The sequence below is a fragment of the Lolium rigidum genome, chromosome 7 (genome assembly GCF_022539505.1).
Source record: "Lolium rigidum isolate FL_2022 chromosome 7, APGP_CSIRO_Lrig_0.1, whole genome shotgun sequence".
NCBI lineage: Eukaryota > Viridiplantae > Streptophyta > Magnoliopsida > Poales > Poaceae > Lolium > Lolium rigidum.
In genome coordinates, this window is record NC_061514.1 from 247,415,541 (window position 1) to 247,430,104 (window position 14,564).

The following is a 14,564-nucleotide window of genomic DNA, read 5'->3' on the forward strand; positions in this document are numbered from 1 at the left end:
GCCAAGATCTAATCTACAAGATCGGAGAAACGAGATGGAGATGAGACTAACCCTCGAAGATTCCAAAGCCTACGAGATTAATCTCGTTGTTGGTGTAGACGATCGTCCCGGTTCTGCAATCCGGCAGCACTTCCGTACTCGATCGCGCGTACGGTGTCGATGAAGCCCGTCCTCTCCCCGTTCCAGCGGGAAGCGGAGGTGTGGTAGATCTCCTCCAAGTTCCAGTAGCACGACGGCGTGGTGGTGGTGGTGGTGGAGGAAGAAAAGCTGCAGGGCTTCGCCTAAGCCGGAGCAGCGTATGGAGGAGGAGAGGGGCGGCCAGAGGAGGAGGCAATGGTTGGGGTCGGCCCCCTGCCCTCTCCCCTCTTTATATAGGGGGGTGGTCAGCTGGGGTGGCCCCCCTGCCGCCCAAACCCATCTAGGGCCGGCGCACAAGGGGGGAGGGGGGAAACTTCCCCCCAAGTTGATCCCCCCTAGGGTTTTGGGGAAACCCTAGGGGTTGGCCGGCCTGGGCCTTGAGGCTTGGTGCGCCTGGCCCATTAGGGATGGGAAGCATCCCCTCGGCCCATGTGGGCCCCTCCTAGGTCGTGGGCCCCATGGTGGACCCCTCCAGAACTTTCTAGAACCTTCCGGTCTTCCACCGGAAAAATTCCGAACTTTTCCGAAACCTAGAAATCAACTTCCCTTATAAGAATCTTATTCTCCGGACAATTCCGGACCTCCTCGTGATGTCCTGGATCCCATCCGATACTCCGAACAAACTTCATCTCCATACCATATTCCAAATCTACTTATGCGACATCGAACCTTAAGCGCGTCACCCTACGGTTCGCGAACTATGCAGACATGGTCGAGACTCCTCTCCGAGCAATAACCAATAGCGGGATCTGGAGATCCATAATGGCTCCCACATATTCAACGATAACTTAGTGATTGATTGAACCATTTACATACGATGCCGATTCCCTTTGTCACGCGATATTTTACATGTCCGAGGTTCGATCATCGGTATCTCCATACCTTGTTCAACCTCGTTACTGACAAGTACTATTTACTCGTACCGTGGTATGTCATCTCTTGTGATCCAATCACATGCTTGCAAGCTAATCAGACGACATTCCACCGAGAGGGCCCAGAGTATATCTATCCGTCATCAGGATGGACAAATCCCACTATTTATCCATATGCCTCAACTCACACTTTCCGAATACTTAATCCCATCTTTATAACCACCCATTTACGCAATGGCGTTTGATGTAATCAAAGTACCCTTCCGATGTAAGTGATTTACATGATCTCATGGTCGAAGGACTTAGGCAACTATGTATCTAAAGCTTATAGAAAATTGAACTTAATGACTTGATCTTATGCTACGCTTAGTTGGGTGTGTGTCCATTATATCATTCAACTAATGACATAACCTTGTTATTAATAACATCCAATGTTCATGATCACAAAACCATGATCATCCATTAATCAACAAGCTAGTTATACAACAGGCTTACTAGGGACTCCTTGTTGTTTACATAACACACATGTATCAATGTTTCGGTTAATACAATTATAGCATGGTATGCAAACATTTATCATAAACACAAAGATATTATAATAACCACTTTATTATTGCCTCTTGGGTATATCTCCTACACCAGCAACCCTAACCCGCACCACGGCGGCTATGACAGGAACAATGGAGAGGAAGAAGTGCTACAAACCCGATGGTGGCACCGACGATGCTTCCCCATGCCCACCCCTACAACATGTGGACCGGCGCCATCAAGATGTGGCCCATGTAACAGCACCATCAGCCCCAACATCCACGGGACTTTCCCGGGTCCCTGCTCCCACGCCTAAGTGACGTCCCACCATGCCGCCCTACGGTGTGCCAATGTACGGTGTTGCCGCGTACGGTGCCACCCCCTCCCGTTGCGCCCCCGCGTACGCGCAAACGTGGGATCCATCCGCCCTCCCTGAGCACTTCACCAACATGTCGCTGCGACAACATACCCCGGAGTGGGTCATGGATAGCGGTGACACCGCCGACCTCTCCAACGACGCCGGTATCTCTCTCTCTCTCTCCACCCTATTTATCGTGATGTCACTGTTGGGGGCCGACTCCTCCGTTCCCGTCTCCACGTCTGGGCATGCCTCTCGCTTCCCTCTTTTTTTCCCTAATCATCTGCTTCATGATGTCCTCGTTACACCTCGCATATTTCAAAATATTATCTCTGTCGATGATAATTGTTCTTTCGATTTTGATCCTTTTGGTTTTTCTGTGAAGGATCTTCTTACCCGACGTGAGCTTCTTCGATACAATAGTACGGGAAATTATTCCTTTCAGTGTTCGTGCCCAGTGCTCTCACCACGACCACCACCACCCATGATATTTGGCACCATCTATAGGGTTCTGTAATTCGTTAGCAGAAAACAAAAAATTCCTACGATAGAATAACATAGCCAAGATCTATTCTATGGAGATGCAAAGTAACGGAGGGATTCGGTGTTCAGACCCTTGAAGATCGAAAGCGTTACGTTTCGAATGAACTTTGTTGGTGAAGATGTATAGTGACGTGGATCTCAGAATCTAGTATAAGTACTGGCGATGAAGTGCTCCAAGTGTCGCAGCTCCGCAGTTCTACACATGTACGGTTCATGAGGACATCACAACTAGTTATTTTCCACATGTGAGTTAGGAGCGGTTATGCCCGGGACATCACAGTCTAGTGAGTCAGTTGTATGCATCCTTCGAATTACCGTACAACATTTTGAATGTGGCTTGTTTAGCCTTTCCTGCCTTCCCGTACTTCACATTGTAGTGAAAGTGGGATTTCACTAGAATCTGGACGGATTTAATGCTCATCATTGGAAGTGAAGAGATCCTATTGGAAAGCTTGTAAGCGATGATCTCGGAGTTGAGTTGTTGGTGCGCGTACATCAACCTTATCATCAAGCTTCTTGCCTCGGCACATGTGAGTTGCTACACAACTAGCTATTTTCAAAGCAGGCCCTCCCACACACATGACACAACTCATGGAATCCACCCTCTTCACATTTAGCCATGTAGTGCTTTTGATGTTCGAGTGAACAACGGTGTACGAGCGATGATTCTTAACCGATAGCTACTTGATCCATGCCTTAAATTTCAACAAGATTTCGAACGTTAACCCATGAGAAATCCCATTGTTCTTGTGATCCATATCTCGGTGGGAAATTGGCCTACCTCCAAGAACTGAACTCTTGCCACCATAAAAAAGATCACGTGATAATGGTATCTGATGATCCTGTCCCAATACCTTCAGGAAAATTTTGGCTTCCATAGCATGAACCTCTCCTTGTCAATTTCTTCATCAGGACCATCGTCATTCGAGTCCGATGCATAGCTTTAGGACTAAGGATCGAATGGTCCATGTTCTCTTGCACATAATATGTGTCCAAATCACCTACGTTGTTGTTAGTGAGCTGAAAATCATTCTCAACATCCTCATACTCATCATTATACCTCTCCAAGAACCCTAGGCATGTTATTCAATAACTAGTCATGGCAAGACACACACAAAATCCTAGCCATATAATCAAACCCTAGGACTAACATAAAAATCTAACAAGAACCCTAACCCTAACCTAACAACAACCCTAACCTACATTCTTAAACCTAATGTTCATAGTAATCTTAACAAGCAACCATTGGTCATCGCAACAAGAATCAACCAAGCATGTTGGGTTCATTTGAAATGCTAGGGTTTCCAAGATTTGGACAAGTCCAACCAAAATACAAGATTCCAAACGATTGAAATCAAGGGGAAATGGGGATAATACCTCTTGGCACTAGGGTGGGGGCGAAATCCATGGAGAAAACCTTTAGATTCGGGGATTTTGGTAGAGGGACTTGAGAGGAGAAGAGAGGGAAGCCGCCAAACTAGAGCCTTTGATGGTCGGTGAGGGATATGAGGGGTACTGGGCCGGGGGTTGCGGTTTGGGCATGCTATTGCTAAGTGAGAGCATCGAGCCAATGTGAGCGGCGCTCCACATTGTAGTGACTAAGTGAGTTGTGATATATAACCAGGGGTGGGCCAGGGCTGGCCCTGCCTCACTACGCTGGCATAGCGTGTAGCATCTAACAGATCAGTGCTACAATGTCTAGCTGAGCACATTTGACATCAGCACTACACAAAAGGGTTAATTTGGTGAAATACTAGAGTTCATTTCATGAATTTGTTGCCCCTAAGAGTTAAATTTGTCTATTTGGCTACTGTAATTGCATTTTTTTGAGGTAAAACACTTATATTAACAAGCAAGCAAGCCGCCGCATTAAAAACCTTCCAGCCCCCATTAGATACTCTATTAATGCTAACTATAATGCTAATTGTTGCATTTTAGTTCACCTTCTTCGCCAAAATTTTAGTTTCTGTGAATTGGTACTCTAGATCTATCACTCCATTTTTTAAATAGTACTATCTGATTCACAAATAAGAAGAAAAGATCATTTCATGAATTTGTTGCCCTAAGGGTTAGATTTGTCTATTTTGCTACTGTAATCGCATTTTTTTGAGGTAAAAACACTTATATTAACAAGCAAGCAAGCCGTCGTATTAAAAACCTTCCAGTCCCCCTTACATACTCTGGTAATGCTAACTGTAATGCTAACTGTTGCATTTTAGTTCACCTTCTTCGCCAAAATTTTAGTTTCTGTGAATTGGTACTCTTTAGATCTATCACTCCATTTTTTAAATAGTACTATCTGATTCACAAATAAGAAGAAAAGACTTCTGAATCAGATGTTCGACATGGGATCGGTTTTGACCATCCTCTGCCTTCCTTTTACATCACTGAATCATCAGATATGTTTTTAAAATATATTTATTTATTGGGTTCGGTTATATCACGGGTGACTAGATTTTGCCGACTGTTTGGCTGAGAGACATCATCGAATCTGAGTTGTAAGAGATGCTACAACTTATGACAAACAGAACTAAGTAATCGAATGATTTTTCTATAAAAAAAAAATCTCGGTTGGAACTCATGTATACTCCCTCTATTTTGAAATAATTTATTCTAGCCCTAATTTTTTTCTGAAATAATCTACATTCTAACTTTTATCTTCTATCTCTAAATAGGAGAACACCCACTAGCTGATTTTCCTGCAATCTCATGCCTCCATGTCATCTTTATTTGCCCACTCCTCCCTGGTTGCTCATCGCGTCTTTCCCCAAATATTTTGCTACAGTAACAAAAATTAATCCACACTATTGATGCATTGATTCATGGATACATTCATTCCTCGGAAACCAAACGACTGATGTACATAACTCACGGTCTCCACGACTCCACCTCCCCATCTTCCCCTGCCCAATCCCCTCCCCTTCATCCCCTTTTTAACTACCCTCCGTTTGATCTCCTTCATACGAAGCTTCACCTGTATATGCAGCTCTCTCCTCCACCGCTAACCGTCCGTCGATAGTTAGGATCGGCGACTGCAGGATGTCGTCTTCCCCTACTGTCTGCGGTCGCTCAGGATCGTAGCCTCAACCCTCATCCTTCGAGAAAGGTTGTTCTCACCTTCCTCCGCTCGCCAGGATCAACGCCGCCACGCAAGGGAGTTCGATCGTCCGCTATGTCATAGTAGACATCTTGTCAGGGCTCGATGGCCGCCGACGTTGAGGAAGGAGGATGAAGAGAGACTCGTGCCCAGATACACAGGAAAATAAACATGATAAGGGATAAAAATTAGGGTTTTTGCATAGCGTGCCTCCCATCCTCCCGCTCCTACCCCTTTATACTGAGGAGTAGGACCACGCTTGTTTAGTTTATTACAGATAGTTGGTCCATTACATGGCTAAGCCTGATCCTAAGCTTGGAGTGACTGAAGCCGTCGGATCCTTCACGGACATTGCCAGCCGTTAGATGCTTTAGGAGAACAGCAGTGCCTGACAATGCCCTCCCCCCTCGAGGCAAGACCTCAGGGCTTGAACTCTGGCCAAGTCTTCATGATGAACTCGGCGTCTTCCCATGAGGCTTCATCGACTGTCATGCCCTCCCAGTGAATTTTCCATTGAGGCACCGCTACTTCATAGTCTTCTGATGGATGTTTGCGAGGGATCATGCGGCGCTCCACCACTGCTATCGGAAAGAATTTGATCTTACCTTCTGGAGTAACCAGCGGGAGCGAGGGAGAAGGAACAACATGTGCGCCAGTATGCTTCTTCAGGTGACTAACATGGAAAACATCATGCAGTAGTGTCCCAGTAGGCAACTGAAGTCTGTAAGCTCGTCTTCCCACCAATTGCGTGATTTTGAAAGGACCATACCAACGAGGAGTGAGCTTCAGTGGGTTACCTCTGCCCAGTGCATTCTCTCGCTGTGGAAACATCTTGAGATATACCATATCGCCCAGCGTGAATGATCTTGGGGTTCTGTTTTTGTCTGCATATTTCTTCATCTTACTCTGTGCTTTAGACAAATTCTGTTGAAGCAGTTCAATCATTCGTTCCTTGGCAACCAAAGTTTCTTGTGCTTCACGTGACAGAGCTGTTACATTGTGTAGTTGGGTGAGTACTGGAGGGGGTACACATACAACGCTTCGAATGGAGACATCCTGATGGCGGTATGAAAGCAGCTGTTATACCAGAATTCTTCTGCTGGTAAGTACTCACTCCATTTCTTAGGTTCCTGGAATGCCATACATCTCAAGTACTGCTCCATACATTGGTTGACCCTCTCTGTCTGGCCATCTGAATGTGGGTGGTAGGTGATGGCGTGTATTTCACACGTTCGTTGGGCAACCCCAAGAGGAAGGTATGATGCGCATAGCAGCAAGTTTTCCCTCAGAAAGAAACCAAGGTTTATCGAACCAGGAGGAGCCAAGAAGCACGTTGAAGGTTGATGGCGGCGGGATGTAGTGCGGCGCAACACCAGGGATTCCGGCGTCAACGTGGAACCTGCACAACACAACCAAAGTACTTTGCCCCAACGAAACAGGTGAGGTTGTCAATCTCACCGGCTTGCTCGTAACAAAGGATTAACCGTATTGTGTGGAAGATGATTGTTTGCAGAGAAAATAGTAAAAACAAGTATTGCAAGCAGATTTGTGTTTCAGTATTAAAGAATGGACCGGGGTCCACAGTTCACTAGAGGTGTCTCTCCCATAAGATAAAAGCTTGTTGGGTGAACAAATTACGATCGGGCAATTGACAAATAGAGAGGGCATAACAATGCACATACATGACATGATAAGTATAGTGAGATTTAATTGGGCATTACGACAAAGTACATAGACCGCCATCCAACCGCATCTATGCCTAAAAAGTCCACCTTCGAGGTTATCATCCGAACCCCCTCCGGTATTAAGTTGCAAAGCAACGGACAATTGCATTAAGTATGGTGCGTAATGTAATCAACAACTACATCCTCGGACATAGCGCCAATGTTTTATCCCTAGTGGCAACAAGCACAACACAACCTTAGAACTTTCCGTCACTCGTCCCGGTGTCAATGCGGGCATGAACCCACTATCGAGCATAAATACTCCCTCTTGGAGTTAAAAGCAAAAACTTGGCCGAGCCTCTACTAGTAACGGAGAGCATGCAAGATCATAAACAACACATATGTAATAACTTGATAATTAACATGACATGGTATTCTCTATCCATCGGATCCCGACAAACACAACATAGAGTATTACGGATAGATGATCTTGATCATGTTAGGCAGCTCACAAGATCCAACAATGAAGCACAATGAGGAGAAGACAACCATCTAGCTACTGCTATGGACCCATAGTCCAGGGGTGAACTACTCACTCATCACTCCGGAGGCGACCATGGCGGTGTAGAGTCCTCCGGGAGATGAATCCCCTCTCCGGCAGGGTGCCGGAGGAGATCTCCCGAATCCCCCGAGATGGGATCGGCGGCGGCGGCGTCTCAGTAAGGTTTTCCGTATCGTGGTTTTTCGCCTCAGGGGTTTCGCGACGGAGGCTTTAAGTAGGCGGAAGGGCAGAGTCGGGGGCCTGACGAGGGGCCCACACCATAGGGCGGCGCGGGCCCCTCCTTGGCCGCGCCGCCTTGTGGTGTCGCCACCTCGTGGCCCCACTTCGTATGCTCTTCGGTCTTCTGGAAGGTTCGTGGCAAAATAGGCCCCTGGGTCTTCGTTTCGTCCAATTCCGAGAATATTTCGTTACTAGGATTTCTGAAACCAAAAACAGCAGAAAACACTGGCACTTCGGCATCTTGTTAATAGGTTAGTTCCAGAAAATGCACGAATATGACATAAAGTGTGTATAAAACATGTAGGTATCATCAATAATATGGCATAGAACATAAGAAATTATCGATACGTCGGAGACGTATCAAGCATCCCCAAGCTTAGTTCCGCTCGTCCCGAGCGAGTAAAACGATAACAAAGATAATTTCTGAAGTGATATGCCATCATAACCTTGATCATACTATTTGTAAACATATGTAGTGGATGCAGCGATCAAAACAATGGTAATGACATGAGTAAACAAGTGAATCATAAAGCAAAGACTTTTCATGAATAGTACTTCGAGGACAAGTATTAATAAGTCTTGCATAAGAGTTAACTCATAAAGCAATAAATCAAAGTAAAGGTATTGAAGCAACACAAAGGAAGATTAAGTTTCAGCGGTTGCTTTCAACTTGTAACATGTATATCTCATGGATAATTGTCAACATAGAGTAATATAACAAGTACAATATGCAAGTATGTAGGAATCAATGCACAGTTCACACAAGTGTTTGCTTCTTGAGGTGGAGAGAGATAGGTGAACCGACTCAACATAAAAGTAAAAAGAATGGTCCTTCAAAGAGGAAAGCATCGATTGCTATATTTGTGCTAGAGCTTTTATTTTGAAAACATGAAACAATTTTGTCAACGGTAGTAATAAAGCATATGAGTTATGTACATTATATCTTACAAGTTGCAAGTCTCGTGCATAGTATACTAATAGTGCCCGCACCTTGTCCTAATTAGCTTGGACTACCGGATCTTTGCAATGCACATGTTTTAACCAAGTGTCACAATGGGGTACCTCCATGCCGCCTGTACAAAGGTCTAAGGAGAAAGCTCGCATTTTGGATTTCTCGCTTTTGATTATTCTCAACTTAGACATCCATACCGGGACAACATAGACAACGAGATAATGGACTCCTCTTTAATGCATAAGCATGTGGCAACAATTATTATTCTCGTATGAGATTGAGGATATGTGTCCAAAACTGAAACTTCCACCATGAATCATGGCTTTAGTTAGCGGCCCAAAGTTCTTCTCTAACAATATGCATGCTCCAACTATGAAGGTGGTAGATCTCTCTTACTTCAGACAAGACGGACATGCATAGCAACTCACATGATATTCAACAAGGAATAGTTGATGGCGTCCCCAGAAGCATGGTTATCGCACAACAAGCAACTTAATAAGAGATAAAGTGCATAAGTACATATTCAATACCACAATAGTTTTTAAGCTATTTGTCCCATGAGCTATATATTGCAAAGGTGAATGATGGAATTTTAAAGGTAGCACTCAAGCAATTTACTTTGGAATGGAGGATAAATACCATGTAGTAGGTAGGTATGGTGGACACAAATGGCATAGTGGTTGGCTCAAGTATTTGGGATGCATGAGAAGTATTCCCTCTCGATACAAGGTTTAGGCTAGCAAGGTTATTTGAAACAAACACAAGGATGAACGGTACAGCAAAACTCACATAAAAGACATATTGTAAACATTATAAGACTCCATACCGTCTTCCTTGTTGTTCAAAACTCAATACTAGATGTTATCTAGACTCTAGAGAAACCAAATATGCAAACCAAATTAGCAAGCTCTAAGTATTTCTTCATTAATGGGTGCAAAGTATATGATGCAAGAGCTTAAACATGAGCACAACAATTGCCAAGTATCAAATTATCCAAGACATTTTAGAGTTACTACATGTATCATTTTCCAATTCCAACCATATAACAATTTTACGAAGAAGAAACTTCGCCATGAATACTATGAGTAGAGCCTAAGAACATATTTGTCCATATGCTACAGCGGAGCGTGTCTCTCTCCCATAAAGTGAATGCTAGGATCCATTTTATTCAAACAAAACAAAAAACAAAAACAAACCGACGCTCCAAGCAAAGTACATAAGATGTGACGGAATAAAAATATAGTTTCAGGGGAGGAACCTGATAATGTTGTCGATGAAGAAGGGGATGCCTTGGGCATCCCCAAGCTTAGACGCTTGAGTCTTCTTAGAATATGCATGGGTGAACCACCGGGGCATCCCCAAGCTTAGAGCTTTCACTCTCCTTAATCATATTGCATCATACTCCTCTCTTGATCCTTGAAAACTTCCTCCACACCAAACTCGAAACAACTCATTAGAGGGTTAGTGCATAATAAAAATTCACATGTTCAGAGGTGACACAATCATTCTTAACACTTCTGGACATTGCATAAAGCTACTGGACATTAGTGGATCAAAGAAATTCATCCAACATAGCAAAAGAGGCAATGCGAAATAAAAGACAGAATCTGTCAAAAACAGAACAGTCCGTAAAGATGGATTTTATTAGGCCACCAGACTTGCTCAAATGAAAATGCTCAAATTGAATGAAAGTTGCGTACATATCTGAGGATCATGCTCGTAAATTGGCTTAATTTTCTGAGCTACCTACAGGGAGATAGACCCAGATTCGTGACAGCAAAGAAAGCTGGAACTGCGCAGTAATCCAAATCTAGTACTTACTTTTCTATCAAAGACTTTACTTGGCACAACAAAACATAAAACTAAGATAAGGAGAGGTTGCTACAGTAGTAAACAACTTCCAAGACACAAATTTAAAACAAAAAAACTGTAGTAAAAACATGGGTTGTCTCCCATAAGCGCTTTTCTTTAACGCCTTTCAGTTAGGCGCAGAAAGTGTATCTCAAGTAACATCAAGAGACGAAGCATCAACATCATAATTTGTTCTAATAATAGAATCATAAGGTAACTTCATTCTCTTTCTAGGGAAGTGTTCCATACCTTTCTTGAGAGGAAATTGATATTTAATATTACCTTCCTTCATATCAATAGTAGCACCAACGGTTCGAAGAAAAGGTCTTCCCAATATAATGGGGCAAGATGCATTGCATTCAATATCCAAGACAACAAAATCAACGGGGACAAGGTTATTGTTAACCATAATATGAACATTATCAACTTTCCCCAAAGGTTTCTTTTTAGCATTATCGGCGAGATTAACATCCAAATAACAATTTTTCAATGGTGGCAAGTCAAGCATATCATAGACTTTCTTAGGCATAACGAAATACTTGCACCAAGATCACATAAAGCATTACAATCAAAATCTTTGACTCTCATTTTAATGATGGGCTCCCAACCATCCTCTAGCTTTCTAGGAATAGAAGTTTCAAGTTTTAGTTTCTCTTCTCTAGCTTTTATGAGAGCATTTGTAATATGTTTTTTGAAAGCCAAGTTTATAGCGCTAGCATTGGGACTCTTAGCAAGTTTTTGTAAGAACTTTATAACTTCAGAGATGTGGCAATCATCAAAATCTAAATCATTACAATCTAAAGCAATGGGATTATCATCCCCAAGGTTGGAAAAAATTTCAGCAGTTTTATTACAAGCAGTTTCAGCAGTTTTAGCGGTTTCGAGTAATTTTGCGCGCTTTGCACTAGGAGTAGAAGCATTGCAAACACCAATTATTTTACCATTGATAGTAGGAGGTGCAGCAACATGTGAATCATTAGCATTGCTAGTGGTGGTAATAGTCCAAACTTTAGCTACATTTTCCTTTTTAGCTAGTTTTTCATTTTCTTCTCTATCCCACCTAGCACGCAGTTCAGCCATTAATCTTATATTCTCATAAATTCTAACTTGGATGGCATTTGCTGTAGTAACAATTTTATTTTCAATATCCCTATTAGGCATAACTTTCGATTTCAAAAGATCAACATCGGAGGCAAGACTATCAACTCTAGAAACAAGAATATCAATTTTATTGAGCTTTTCCTCAACAGATTTGTTAAAGGCAGTTTGTGTACTAATAAATTCTTTAAGCATAGCTTCAAGTCCAGGGGTGTATTCCTATTATTATTGTAAGAATTCCCATAAGAATTAGCATAACCGTTACCATTATTATAAGGATATGGCCTATAGTTATTACTAGAATTGTTCCGATAAGCATTGTTGTTGAAATTATTATTTTTAATGAAGTTTACATCAACATGTTCTTCTTGGGCAACCAATGAAGCTAATGGAACATTATTAGGATCAACATTAGTCCTATCATTCGCAAGCATAGACATAATAGCATCAACCTTATCATTCAAGGAAGAGGATTCTTCAACGGAATTTACCTTCTTACCTTGTGGAGCTCTTTCCGTGTGCCATTCAGAGTAATTAACCATCATATTATCAAGAAGCTTTGTTGCTTCACCAAGAGTGATGGACATAAAGGTACCTCCAGCAGCTGAATCCAATAAATTCCGCGAAGAAAAATTTAGTCCTGCATAGAAGGTTTGGATGATCATCCAAGTAGTCGATCCATGGGTTGGGCAATTTTTAACCAGAGATTTCATTCTTTCCCAAGCTTGAGCAACATGTTCATTATCTAATTGTTTAAAATTCATTATGCTACTCCTCAAAGATATAATTTTAGCAGGGGGATAATATCTACCAATAAAAGCATCCTTGCATTTAGTCCATGAATCAATACTATTCTTAGGCGAGAGATAGCAACCAATCTTTAGCTCTTCCTCTTAATGAGAAAGGGAACAATTTTAATTTTATAATGTCACCATCTACATCTTTATACTTTTGCATTTCACATAGTTCAACAAAATTATTGAGATGGGCAGCAGCATCATCGGAACTAACACCGGAAAATTGCTCTCGCATAACAAGATTAAGTAAAGCAGGTTTAATTTCAAAGAATTCTCGCTGTAGTAGCAGGTGGAGCAATAGGTGTGCATAAGAAATCATTATTATTTGTGCTAGTGAAGTCACACAACTTAGTATTTTCAGGGTTGGCCATTTTAGCAGTAGTAAATAAAGCAAACTAGATAAAGTAAATGCAAGTAAACTAATTTTTTTGTGTTTTTGATATAGCAAGCAAGACAGTAAATAAAGTAAAACTAGCAACTAATTTTTTTGTGTTTTGATATAATGCAGCAAACAAAGTAGTAAATAAAATAAAGCAAGACAAAAACAAAGTAAAGAGATTGAGAAGTGGAGACTCCCCTTGCAGCGTGTCTTGATCTCCCGGCAACGGCGCCGGAAAAAGAGCTTGATGGCGTGTATTTCACACGTTCGTTGGGCAACCCCAAGAGGAAGGTATGATGCGCACAGCAGCAAGTTTTCCCTCGAGAAAGAAACCAAGGTTTATCGAACCAGGAGGAGCCAAGAAGCACGTTGAAGGTTGATGGCGGCGGGATGTAGTGCGGCGCAACACCGGGGATTCCGGCGTCAACGTGGAACCCGCACAACACAACCAAAGTACTTTGCCCCAACGAAACGAGTGAGGTTGTCAATCTCACCGGCTTGCTGTAACAAAGGATTAACCGTATTGTGTGGAAGATGATTGTTTGCAGAGAAAATAGTAAAAACAAGTATTGCAGCAGATTTGTATTTCAGTATTAAAGAATGGACCGGGGTCCACAGTTCACTAGAGGTGTCTCTCCCATAAGATAAAAGCATGTTGGGTGAACAAATTACAGTCGGGCGGTTGACAAATAGAGAGGGCATAACAATGCACATACATGACATGATAAGTATAGTGAGATTTAATTGGGCATTACGACAAAGTACATAGACCGCCATCCAACTGCATCTATGCCTAAAAAGTCCACCTTCAGGTTATCATCCGAACCCCCTCCAGTATTAAGTTGCAAAGCAACAGACAATTTCATTAAGTATGGTGCGTAATGTAATCAACAACTACATCCTCGGACATAGCGCCAATGTTTTATCCCTAGTGGCAACAGCACAACACAACCTTAGAACTTTCTGTCACTGTCCCAGGTGTCAATGCGAGCATGAACCCACTATCGAGCATAAATACTCCCTCTTGGAGTTAAAAGCAAAAACTTGGCCGAGCCTCTACTAGTAACGGAGAGCATGCAAGATCATAAACAACACATATGTAATAACTTGATAATTAACATGACATGGTATTCTCTATCCATCGGATCCCGACAAACACAACATAGAGTATTACGGATAGATGATCTTGATCATGTTAGGCAGCTCACAAGATCCAACAATGAAGCACAATGAGGAGAAGACAACCATCTAGCTACTGCTATGGACCCATAGTCCAGGGGTGAACTACTCACTCATCACTCCGGAGGCGACCATGGCGGTGTAGAGTCCTCCGGGAGATGAATCCCCTCTCCGGCAGGGTGCCGGAGGAGATCTCCGAGAATCCCCCGAGATGGGATCGGCGGCGGCGGCGTCTCGGTAAGGTTTTCCGTATCGTGGTTTTTCGCCTCGGGGGTTTCGCGACGGAGGCTTTAAGTAGGCGGAAGGGCAGAGTCGGGGCCCGACGAG